The sequence below is a fragment of the Ambystoma mexicanum genome, chromosome 1q, assembly GCF_040938575.1.
Source record: "Ambystoma mexicanum isolate Mex_15411 chromosome 1q, UKY_AmexF1_1, whole genome shotgun sequence".
Lineage (NCBI taxonomy): Eukaryota > Metazoa > Chordata > Amphibia > Caudata > Ambystomatidae > Ambystoma > Ambystoma mexicanum.
Window position 1 is genome coordinate 468,177,275 of NC_090922.1, and position 12,968 is coordinate 468,190,242.

The window sequence follows — 12,968 nt, forward strand, 5'->3', positions numbered from 1 at the left end:
AAATCCAGTGGACCCTGCAGCAGCTTCAGAACCGGTACCCAGCCAGCACACATCGTGCCCTGCTAGGCTCTGCAGCAAGCTTCCTAGATGGGAAGTGCCAAAGAGTCTTTGAGCCCAGGGCCATCTTAAGCACTTTTGGGGCCCTGGGCACAGACTTCTTTGGGGCCCCCCTCCACCAAACCAAAGGAATTAATGAATCAAGAATACTGGTCGCGATGCCATCCCCACCCGTCACGCTCACAACCTATAGGTTGATTTGCTGTCTCGCAGCATAATAAGCACATTCACTCACTTTAAGTCCCCTTACCCTCTTCATCCTTGCTCTCATCAGAATGATAAACAAGTATCATTTGAAGACCAACATTAGCTGTCTACGAAGAGGTTACTGTTCTAGCACATACAGGATCATTTTTATCAATAGCATCTAGGCACGTATGCAGCCTGTAGTGTTAATGCAGGATCCTATGTAAAAGGTACATGTAACCCATAACAGACAGAGAACTCACATTAGCTCCCTCACAGAATGCAAACGTGTTCATGCATGGATAGAGGAGACCAATTGGAAGGAAAAGAAAGCTACACATACCGTAGCATGGATAGTGGATGCTGATTAGAAGCTACCAGGAAGGTGTCTTTATCTAGACAGACTGAGATTAGAAGTGGGATATGGTTTTCAAATAGTGTTGCCATTTGATATTAAAGGAACACATGCCTGTGGTGTGCAATATAAATATGCTCACTATTAAAGTGGAAGCAACCCTATAGCCAGTGAAACCATGAATACGTCTTTTATGAAGATCATACCCTGAGAAGAAAATCACTCTGAAGGGCTGACAATTTTGAAAGGTTTAGGGAGTGGCAATATTGAGATATTAGGCAATACAAGTTTAAATGAGATGCGTAGGATCACACATTGGTTAAGGGGTGAAGGGGTGAAGCTGGGATTTGTGCCAACTCTGCAATTTCCGCATTTGAACACTTTCTTTCCCAGTTCTTCCCATGAACTAAAACAATCTCATTTTATAAAAACGGACTTGGAAAGGACACAAATCACATTACCAAACATTACCATTTTTAAACAAAATATTATAGAAGGGTGTTATGCACAATGGGAATGGTTATAGCTTCATTCTCTCCATCATCAAGGGAAGTATATAAGTACCAGCATACCAATCAGTGTGATTTAACACATTTAATCTGGGGTTGTCTTTTGTATTTTAAAGATTTAAATATTTCCAAAACAATGGCTTGTGACATTTTCATTTATAAAAATGTGCATAAAACCTTCAACATTTACCAAAAAAAAAACCATTTTTTGTGTCAAACGAGCAGCCATTAAAATATGCTTGCCAGAGGCCAGCAACAGTTCCACCCAAATGGCCTACATAAGGAGAAAGATAATTGGCTAAACGATACCAGCGGCATGCAAGAAGGCACACCTCACAGAAGACAGCACAGTAATGTAAGATATATTAGATGATTTGATCAGGATCACTGTATCGACTGCTGGCAAATCCAGGATACAAGCATGAACGCTTTCGTTCCACAGTCTTGAATTAGGATACTTATTCACCTCTTGGACCAACAGTTTATGCCATTGTTGGAGGCGATTGCGTAGGTTTTACAACACCCCATCTGAACAAACCAATTTCTAGATCTTCACCATACGGATGATATGTTAGTTTTTATAAACCCTATCTGGTGCAGGTACATTGCTGATAATAGCAGATGTTGTTCTGCAAAACCAAGTACATATGCAGGCAGGTTTATAAGCTTCAGACATAGGAAAGGCTCAGCCAGGCTGGCTGGAATGTTATATTCTGATTTTGCATATGAACACATATGTCTTCAGATGGTGCTTCACACACTGAGCTAACTTCTGAACCATTGTGGCACTCAATTTATCAATATGCATTTCAATGTTGTCTACATGATCAACATAATCCCCACAGGAAGGAAAGAATGCTCCAGAGTTCAGCCGTAAGAAACACACAAACTATGTATACCACAGTGAACACAGAAAGCAATACATGATGAATTGAAAGGCAATGGGTTTAGACCCTCAGCAGCACCCCATAAAATATCCTGACGTGTGCTATTTAGGACTGGTGAACAATGTAATCTTACTTCTTCAGATCAGGCAGCTTTGTGGGGCCCCCTCCCAGGTGGGGGCCTTGGGGAAGTGCCCCTTTTGCCCTCCCATAAAAACGTCTCTGTCTGAGCCAAACCAAGGACAAGGCAGCTACCTGCAGCACTCTCCTCAGCTTTGGGCATTCTGCCTTAAAGGATGACACAAGCCCAGTGAAGAAGCTAGGAGGAGTGCATTGACAAACATCTACCGATGTCCACCTTAAAGAACATTTTTGAGCCAGTCAAATTCCTCAAGCTGCAACCAACTAAAGCTGTTTAAGATGCCTCAACCCGTGCTTCAGAACCGCAGACCAGCACAAGGACAATGACTTCTGACCCTGAGCCGCCATGTAGGCCAGCCTGCAGCTCTCCGTCAGCTTCACTCGCCGAATTGCTTGCCGCCTGATACCCGCAGCTGTCTCTCATTTGGAACTCTTTTCGCAGAAGCTGCAAAGTGTCCTGAAACCGACTCAACACTGTCGAGCACCAAGAACTCCTACATCACAAGGTACATTGTGGTTCTCTCCCTCTGGTCCTTCTCCGAAGATCCGTAGTGACATTTTACAATCCTTTGCTCCACATGTGTTAAAACCAAGTATCCTTGAACTATTGCGATGAATTACTGTACCGACTACCCTCCTGCCAGTAGTGCATCCCTTTTCCTTTTTTGAAACTGTCTGTCCTCTGCATTCCTTTACAGTGTGGGTTGTATTTTGTAGAGTGCTAGAACTGTCTATTGTGATGATAATAAAGTAGATATCTGTATACAACCTTGACTGGACAGTCCTTTTATCATTTGGTAATAATTGTATTTTCGCTGTTTTGCAACTAACCAACGATCCACAACCTTTCAGAGATAAGCCTGCTGTTCCATCCAGGTTACCAAAATTGGACAAGGAGGTTTATAATTTGCTTGTGTACCAATCTGTTTGTATCCCTTCTGGTGCAGTAGAGGTGTGGGGGCTGATTGATGGGTTAGAGACCGATATTCATCGGTGGACCACTAGTGCCCCGGATGTTGATTTGTCACATTGGTGGCAGGCGGTCGTATCGAAATGGAGCCTTGCGCACAGCATAGTCACCCAATGATAAAAGTACTGTTGCAGGCAACGTTTAGGCATTACTAGGTTTTGTTAATTAATCATGGACCTTAACATAGAGACTGTGAAAGGCATGTGCAAGGATGTCCTGCACGTCCTATGCCAAGAGAGGGGACTCCCCCACAGCACTAAGTTTAATAAACCTAAGTTTCTGACCATCCTCAAATCTTGGTTAGAAGCGAGGGCAGTTGGGGAGAAAAACAGAGGGGACACATTGGATCCTGTGTACCCGAATGAAGAAGACCGGAGCCAGATATGTTGTTGAACTTTGTATATAAGGATAACATTCCTTTTTGGTCCTTAGTATTGGAAACATTATTTGCTCGGATTTTAGAATCAGGACAGATCCCCATGAGTTGGGGAAAATCCATCCTAATACCTGTTTTCAAGAAGGTGACCACACCAATCCCTGTGACTATAGGTTATTAGCCATGCTGGAAATTAGCTCAAAGATGTTTTCCACCATCTTGTTAAAAAAGTTATCTAACTGGGCTATGGCGTGCAATCTATTATCACCATTCCAGACGGGGTTGTGTAAAAGATTTAGTACGCTGCAAAATCTAAGTATACTTCAAACTCTCACTTCACCATATCGAGGCAATATTGCATGCAATCTTTATATCTGCTTTGTGGATTTTACAAAAGCTTTTGACACCACATCCCGCCCATTACTTCGGTCGAAATTTTAAAAATGGGGGACAGATCCATCCCGCCTACATTTTCTGACTTCATTACACACCGCCACTTCTGTTGTAGTGCCCATCAACCAACTGGGTGAGTTTACTTATGAAATAGCAGCCAAGATCGGCCTCAAGCAAGGGTGTGTCTTAGCCCCATTGTTATATAATCTGTATGTCTCTAACATGGGCTCAGCTTTGAATCCACTCACAATTTTCTCCTTCGAATTGATAAAATCTCGCGGTCTTGGGTAGGATTTGCAGATGATACTATATTGCTCGATAGAACCCCGATTGGATTGCAGCATTCTCTAGATTCATTAGCTACCTATTCAGATGCAAATATCCTAAAAAAATGAATAGCAACAAAACTAAGATCGTGGTGTTTGGCCAGAAACCTAGAGGACAGAAATTTAGTTGGGTTTGAAAGGGGTCTGCCATTGGGATTGTTGATAATTATGTTTATCTGTGGGTCCTGATCTGTAACAAGCCAACGCAGAGATGCTATAGTGATTTTGTGCAAGCTAAAGTGCTGAAGAAGTGGGTGCTTAAACGTTTTATTCGCAGGAGGGGAGGTCACAATTTCAAGGGGCTGGTATCAGTATATTGCAAAAGTATATTACCTGGAGTTTTATATGGTTTTGCGATTTTGCCTGAGCAAGTGATGAGTTGGGTGGATAAACTCGAGCGTAGGTTGCTGCAATCTATTCTCGGAGTTCCCTCCTCCGTTCCAGTGGAGGCGTTCCGATGCGGTTTGGGGTTCCCTTGATCCGTTCGCTATGGCTAGAGCAGCACTGCCAGCTCTTTCACAGTATTTGTACCTCTCCCTGATCTGCAAATAATTTATTAAACTATCTAGCTAGATTATATCTACGAGAATGCACCAACCCTTTTTTAAGTAAGGCAGATAAGAGCTACTGCCATGAGTCACTTTTTAAATATTGATGTAGTCCGAGAGGAATTGATTTTATTGCCTGATCTATTGATTATTTTAAAAAAAAGAAAACGAGTGATTTTGATTTTATATATAATGTCTCCTACCTAAGTAATAAGGTAAATTATGCAATTTCTAGTACCCAGGGATTTTGGCGCTATCATTTACCTTCTTACTTAACAAGAATTTGCTCCACTCCTATTCACAGATTTATTTCGTACCTGCATTTTAACATTCTCCCGTCTAGGGAACATACTGGTCGCTGGATCAAATTAGCATGTAAAGAAAGGACTTGTCGCTTAGGCTGTTTGGAGCTTGAATCAGCACGTCACTTGATTACATCATGCCCTCTTCTAGTGCCTTATTATATGAGGAGCTACATGGGGCTTGTAACTGACATTTGGTCCATTAAAAGTGATAAATTCTAGAGCTATATATATATTGGGCGGAATCTATTGTGTATACAGCTACTGCCTATCATGTATGGAAGGAAGTGCTCCACCGCATTGTTCTTAATGGCGGTGCCGTAAGCTTGTAAATTGATGATAATGCATTGTACTATTGACTAGTATTCACATATTTTATAATTGTATGTACGGATTTTGCATGTTTTGGGTCTTATCTATGCCATTTTAATATGTTATTTATTGATAGACCAACTGATATAGGTTGTAAGATTGATTAAATGAAATTGTGTGAAAGGTTTATATTTAACCATATGCATGTAAGTTAATAAAAACAAAAAAAAAGACTGATGGTCGGACGCCCCCCTATGTTCTTCCGGACGATCGGCAGGACAATGGGGGTGGCACACTCTATGTGTACGGCGGCGGGCCGGCCTGGTTCTCGGAGTCGTGTAAGCCTAGGTTCTATCCTACAGAATGGCCGGGACCTTGTATTTGGCACACAGAGCCTGGAGCTCTTCATCCGCGACGGACCTGCATGTCGCCCAAGCCGCTCGAGCCGCCGATTCCTAGGAACCTGGGTGTCATTGCAACCCATGAACACTTACCTACATGGGGCTCTCGCCAACCTCTGTTTGATTACTCAGGGGGCAGCTAGTTGTCTGCACGCCAGGGGTGCGGGGCTGTTAAAGGCACAGGAAGGCTGGTGCAGTCTCCCAATGTAAGCGGAGGGGGTGGAGCGAGGGCCCATAGCTGGAAACCAGGCACTATCGACACACCTGGTTGGTCCGTTTCCACTGTTCACTCTGTAGATACGAGTCCTGCCAGTCTTCCAAATCACTATTGTTCTCCTCTTCACAGGAAATCGACATTGACAGGAGTAACGCCCAGACCTGGGCATACGAAGACTGAGAGAACCGCAGCTAGGAGACGACATCCTCACCTGCCTGGAGTTCATTTGAAGCACGGCTCACAGGGTCTGAAGCAAGACTCAGAAAGGGCCTAAACTTATCACCCAGAATAAAGGACTTTTTGTTTGGTACCACAAAGCTGAGTCACTGGTTCTTTCACAAAAGTGGTGGCAGCGGTGGGATTCTCAACACCCCATGGAGGTGATTATTAAGACTCTCGCCGAGCGGCAACAGCAATTGCAGCAGCTCCTTCAGGTGCAAAGCCATCAAGCACAGGCGGATCGCCAAGCGTTTCAGCAGGCTATCCAGATTCAAGCCGCCACCCAAGAAAAAACCCAAAAAGCACTGAAGCAGATAACAGAGGAGATGGTGAGCTCTTGTTTATTTATTTATTTATTTATTTATTTTTGCATTTGTAAAGCGCACTACAGCCCACGGGCATAGAGGCGCTATCAAGGACACTTAAGGCTTGCTTGAGGGTTACAATAAACGGCACAGAAAAACTTTGCTTTGGTTGGTACAGTTCCAGACAAACAGTCTTATACATACAATGTAAGGTGTGAAACATTCAGAGATGGAGCATATGTCAGGAATCGTACATGGGTAAGCCCTCTAGACAAAGAGCCTAGTTTTTAATGCCTTGCGGAAGGCAGAATGGGATTCGATTGATCTGATCTCGTTTGGGAGATTGTTCCAGAGGGAGGCTGCCATTGATGGGAAGCTCGAGCCCCCAGCACGCACTCTGTGCGTGTGAGGAGTCAGGATGCGGTTGGCATAAGCGGCCCTGGAGGGTCTGGTAGCTGTTTGTTTGTAGATCCTTTGTTCGAGATAGGGGGGTGCGAGTTCATGAAGACATTTATGTGTTAGGGCAAGGGTTTTGAAGACCACCCTTTCTTTGATGGGTAGCCAGTGTGCCTCTCTCCTAGCCAATGAGATGTGTTCTCTGCGTGAAATGCCTGTTGCAGCCCTTAAGGCATTGTTCTGGGGAATCTGGAGTTTAGCCAGGTTTCTTTGAGAGGTACCGATGAAGAGGGCATTGCAGTAGTCAAGTCTGGAGCCAATGATAGCTCTGGCTATGGTGATGCAGTTCTGTTGGGTGAGGAATGGCCTGATAGCATTGATCAGTTTGGAGTGGTATGCTGCTGAAGAAGCTATAGCATTGACCTGCCTGTCCATGGTCATGCTAGGTTCTAGGTATACGCCCAGGGGTTTGTTGGTTTGTGATACAGCAATGGAGGTGTTGTCTACATTGAAGGCCTGATACTCTTTGTAAAGTTTGCTCAGTGTGAGGGGGACCCAATCAGCAGGAGTTCGGTTTTTTCACTGTTTAGACAGAGCGATAGTCCCCTGATAGGGGTATGAGCACCTGGGTGTCATCTGCATAGTTTGTATATGAGATGCCCAGTGAGTCCAGAATACGGAACAGAGGTCTGGTGTAGAGGTTATATAGAGTAGGAGCAATGCAGGAGCCTTGGGGGACTCCACATTTGATCAGACTAGGTGCGGCATTAGAGGATTCTGTTAACACCCAGTAGCTCCTACCTCATTCTTTCATCCATACTGGCAGGGCGAGCATGCTGGGTTCTTTTTCACTAACTTTGAGCGGGTTGCACGCAATGCCCAATGGCCAGTAGAACGTTGGGGTCACTATATCGCTCCATTGCTAACTGGCTCGATGCAGGGGCCTACCAGGCCGCCAACCGCTCCAGTGATATTAGCTATCCTGAAATCAAGCCAAGCATCCTAGAATGTCTGGTTGTGGATGACAAAGTTTACAGGCTCCGCTTGAGGGAAACCTGCCTCAAAAGCGATGACACTCCTAGACAATTGTATTACCGCATTAAGGACCTTACAGATAAATGGATGAAGCCCTCTACCACCTCTTTGTCTGAATTAATGGAATTAATGGAAAAGATCCATTTGGCACAGTTTATCGAGGCGTTGCCGGGACCAATGCAACGCTGGGGGAGACAGCATCACCGGCCGTCCCTGACAGAAGCCACCAACATTGCCACTGCTTTTCAGAAGAACGTCCTCCTTAAACACTCACGCACCAGAAATGTTTTTCCTGACTCCCTGAAACCAGGTCCCTCCCATCCTGGCCCGTTGGAACCTAACCCAGTAATGAGGAGCGTCCCTTGCCCCATCCTTCTGAAACAGCTGAAATGCTTTGAGTGTGGCGAATGGGGGCAGATAGCCAGTTTTTGTCCACAGAGCCCATGGAAGTTGGGGTTCTACAGTCCCAAGAGTAGCAAAGACGATGTGGCCTTAGACTGTGGATGCCACCGTAGATAGAAGAGCTTGTGAAGCTCTACTCGACAGCGGAAGTCAGCAGTCGGCAATCAGACCAGAAGTAAGTGGTGTGAAGAAGAGTGATGGGCATGTGATACAAGTAAAGTGTGTGCATGGCAATGTCAAATCATATCCTTCGAGGGTAGTGAAGTTGGGGATGGACAACAAGAATTTCCATATCGGAACTGCAAAATGCCTTCCCGGTCGTCCAGGGAACAGACTTTCCCTATCTTGGTAATTGTATGCGGCAGGAAGATGGTGGGGTGAAGCCCCTTTTTCAAGTATGGAGGTGAACCCTCCCTCCCTTGTAAAGAGCCATTAGAGCTGGAAGGAGGTGAGGGCAGAGAAGAAGAACGGGGCTACGTGTGAAGCTCTTGTTGGCGTAACAGACTGGATTATTGAGGGTAGCACAGCTACCTTCAGGAGTGAATCTCTTATGGACTCCATGCTACAGAGAGCACGAGAACGAGCTGTACTATCTCGGGATCCACAAGATCCCCCGGGACCATGGTTCAGAGTGAAAAGAGGATTATACTATCGAGCTATTACAACACCCGGCAACATTTCAACAGAACAACTATTGGTGCCCAAAGGTTTCCGCGATCTAGTTATGAGACTAGTCCACAATGAGGACTCCGGTGGACACCTCGGGCGGTTATTTTGGCCTGGCGTGTATGCAGACATCACCCGATACTGTCAGACCTGTGCAACATGCCAGAAAACCAGCTCCTAAATTGCCCCACGAGCCCCCTTGCAGAAGATGCCCTTGATCCAAGAGCCGTTCCAACAAATAGGGATGGACATAGTGGGGCCTTTATAACCAACCAGCTGTAGAGAAGCAGCCAACTGCCCCTGCTGTAAGTCCCGCCCCCCTACTACCTGTATGCTGGCAGCCTGAAGTTATGCCATATTTGACACTAGCAGTTTTGACTATTCCGCGTCAAATCTTCGAGAAACGGTATCCACTAAGAACACCCTATCAGATGTATTCCTGAAGAGATAACAATCACATGGAGGAGATCCCTGAAGGAATATGAAAAAGAGAGAAAGAGAAGTTGGTGATGTCACAAGAAACAAGCGTGACACACTGAGAAGGCTGGCTGAAGAAAGGAATGTATGGACCTTATAGAAACTGATGACGAAGTAAAGAATCAAGTAAACTTTCACATGCGAGACCAAGATTTCACGTGTGAAGAGCACTGCAGAAAATGCAAGCCGTTTAATAACTGTACAGATGCAGCAACACAAGTAGATCAAATAATCTTAGAAGCTGGCTATACGTAGTGAATAGACTGCAGGCGGAGCCGGCATTATATAGGAAGTGGACATCGGTGTCACAATCTTAGTAAGTTCAAACCATGAAGAGAAGGGCTGAAAGCTGTGTCGCAGCAGAGAATTAGCAGGGAGCATGGAAGATTCGAGAAGGGTTGTTCTGGCCTGGTGTCAAGACTTAAGGCAGCCAAGCCTGGTTATCTGTCCTTGAAGAACAGTGAACGTGAGAAGCTGAATCATCCCTTGTTAAGGAGCAAAGAAAGAACACCATGAGTGCCAAGTTTTATTAATTCAAGACAGTTAAATGCTGCAAAATGGGCCAAATTGTGGTCTCCTGTCACATGAGCCCAGGATGAAAATAGAGTTGGGAATGCAGTCCAGAACTATGATAAGCATGTGCCCACTCTTCCTTATGTTCCCAGAGACGAGAATACATTGCAAGGCCAAGTTCAAAGACAATCGTCATGGCAGAAGGCATGAGTGATGAGAGATGCTGGGCTAATTGGGTGGAGAGGTATGGTCCAATCGACCCCCTGACACCTGGAGTATGAGCTTACGTGCTGCTAGTGAGCCGAATATTCAAGAAGGGTACGAGCGTGTCAACCAATTGCAGAGGGACATATAACAAAGGGCCAACCACAACACCCCATAGGTTTTCGCTTATTTGCCACCTAGTATGATGTCACATATGATGAATATTTGCTATAGAGGTATTATTATTTTATTAAATGCTTCAAGAGAGAATGGTGTGTGAGGTCTGTTGATGTCCGTTGTAACTCCCTGTTTTAGACAATTGATATTAAAACAGTTAACAAACTTTGCCATATTCCTGAGTTGGTTTGATTATTTGGTGTAAAGAGTTACTCTGTTTCCCATCCAACTGCATGACACACTACCCGCCAAGGGCCCTAGGTTCACCTGGTAGCAGTGTTGGATAGTTCAAGACCCATCGATCAGTTAGCTCCAGAGTTTTGGATGCTCGGACATCCTCAGCCATCTAGCCAAAAGATTGCAGGGTTTCCTGTGGAGAGCGGCCGAATAGAAATCTTGCAAGAAAAACCGAGACGGTGGGCAGGGTCTGTCTTTGAAGAAATCCCTACCTGGTTTCCACTGGCGCTCTCCGGACAGAAGGCAAAAGTGGTCGGTTGAAGGAGGAGAAGATACCGAAGGCCTAGCGTCAAAGAACAACCAAATGGTGAGTAGACTGCAGGAAATGGCAAATTAAGGGGACAGGGTTGTGGTAATTTAAAAGTAACTGGAAATATTGTGTGGAGATAGAGATAGAAGCACCCAGAAGCCTGACCCAATTGGCCTAGAAGAAGGCGTCTCACACTCCAGCGGGAGTCACAAGGCTACATGTGAACAGGTTCACAGAAGGAGACGAGACAGGATATTTGAATATGGGCGAGGAGAAAAAGGGTGATGACAGAGGATTTTTGGTAAATGTGTTAAGTCGACCAGTCTGTCTGTGCTGTGTTGAGTTAAGGTGTTGAAGAGTGACACAAGTTGTGAAGAAATTGAAACGAAGTTAAGGAGACTATCTAGGGAAGTGGGTGGTTTGTTTGTTTGTTTGTTTGTTTATTATTTGTAAAGCACGAGCATACCCTGAGGTAACAGTGCGGAACATTTACATGACATCGCAAAGCTTAGTTACAACAACAAGAAAAAAGTGGTACTAATACAGAGATAGACAGAGATAATTGAAAAAGATAAAGGTTTAAGCGGTGGTTGTAGCCCGCTCATATTTGTTGTTTTAAGAATATTGAAAAGTGGTGGGAAGTATTGTATAACATCTGTAAGTATTGACAGTCAATTGAGATTCGTCACAATGGGAGATACTCCCCTGATGCATTTATGTAAGACATTGCCAAAGCACATGCCCAAGCTCAAACAGTATAGTGCGGAATGGGTGAAAGGCACGGCTGATAAGATGTTCATGCCGTGGCCACAGGGGATCACTGTCAAAAGCAGTACTGCAACACATGACCACATACTTGCACGCTGCGTACATGGGGAAGAAATGGGAGAAAAGTTTAGTTATTCTAGAGCTTTGGAAGATGTACCAGGAAGAAAGGGAAAATCCACCACCTGAGGAGTGGTTGCTTAATCAGTGTAAGGAGGAAGGTGTTGAGCCCTCAACACCTCACCTCCCCTTACCTCACCGGAAGTAAAATGTGCTAGTGTGGAAGAAATAGGGTTGTATGCTGTAAAGGAACTGAAAGTGGCGACGGGTCATAGTAACCTGATATACGAACAGCCCGCTTATAGCAGTGCCGACAGTCCAGAGAAGAATACAAGATAAGAGGAGATCTTTAAAATCATACAAGTTAAAGTAGAGAAGAGTGAGCGATCGAATGCATCAAAAGAAATAGAAAGAGAGATTAAGAGATGGAAAGGGGAAAAGGACAAAGCTGACGAGGTAACGCTTGTGCAGAACGAATGGATGGGAGTACAGATATTACTCAAGCTAGATGGGAAAAGCATTGAGGCAGTAAGGCAAGGAGAAGATAAGGATGAACAGGATAGAACAGACAGAGAGTGAGAAAAGTAGTTGAAGGTAGACAAGCATAAAAGAAACAGCAGGGAGTGGCGAGAACAGATGTATCTGGAGAAGCCAGCGAAAAAAGAGGAACGGGCAGAGGAGCAAAGAAAGTATGACAATAGGCAGAGAGCAATAGAAGACAAAAGGATACAGAGACGAAGAGAAGATGAAGAAATGAGAGCAGGAATGAGGAGAGAAGAGTGAAGACAAGAAGAAAAGAGAATTGGAAGGGAAGGAGAGAAAGCGAAGAGAATTAGATGAGGAGTTAGAACTTTGATATAAGCCGTGTTCAAAAGGAACTAGTAGAGCCAAGCCCAGTAATACGATGGGACAGAATAGAAGAGTTCCTTCTGTTAAAGGAAGCAACGCCAGGGGCATCTAGAGTAGCATTAGAAGAAGAGAACTTTGATATAGGAATTATCGGAGACAGGATCGATAAGGCCTACCAAGAATTTAAAGTAGCAAATCTGGAAGCCGAGGGAAGGGAGATCAGTCCCTAGTGTTCTGATCACGAAGCGAAGAAGAAAATCCATTTAGTCTCAAGCATAGAGCCTTATCCTTAAGCAGACTGACCTTAGGTAAAGGCAAAGGAGAAGAGAGTCACACTAGTTGGGGACTAGACATGTCAGATGAGGAAAGAGAATCCTTCCTTGAGGAAGAGGGAGGGAGCATGTGTGCCCCCAAGGGAAGGCTGCAGATGGACAAA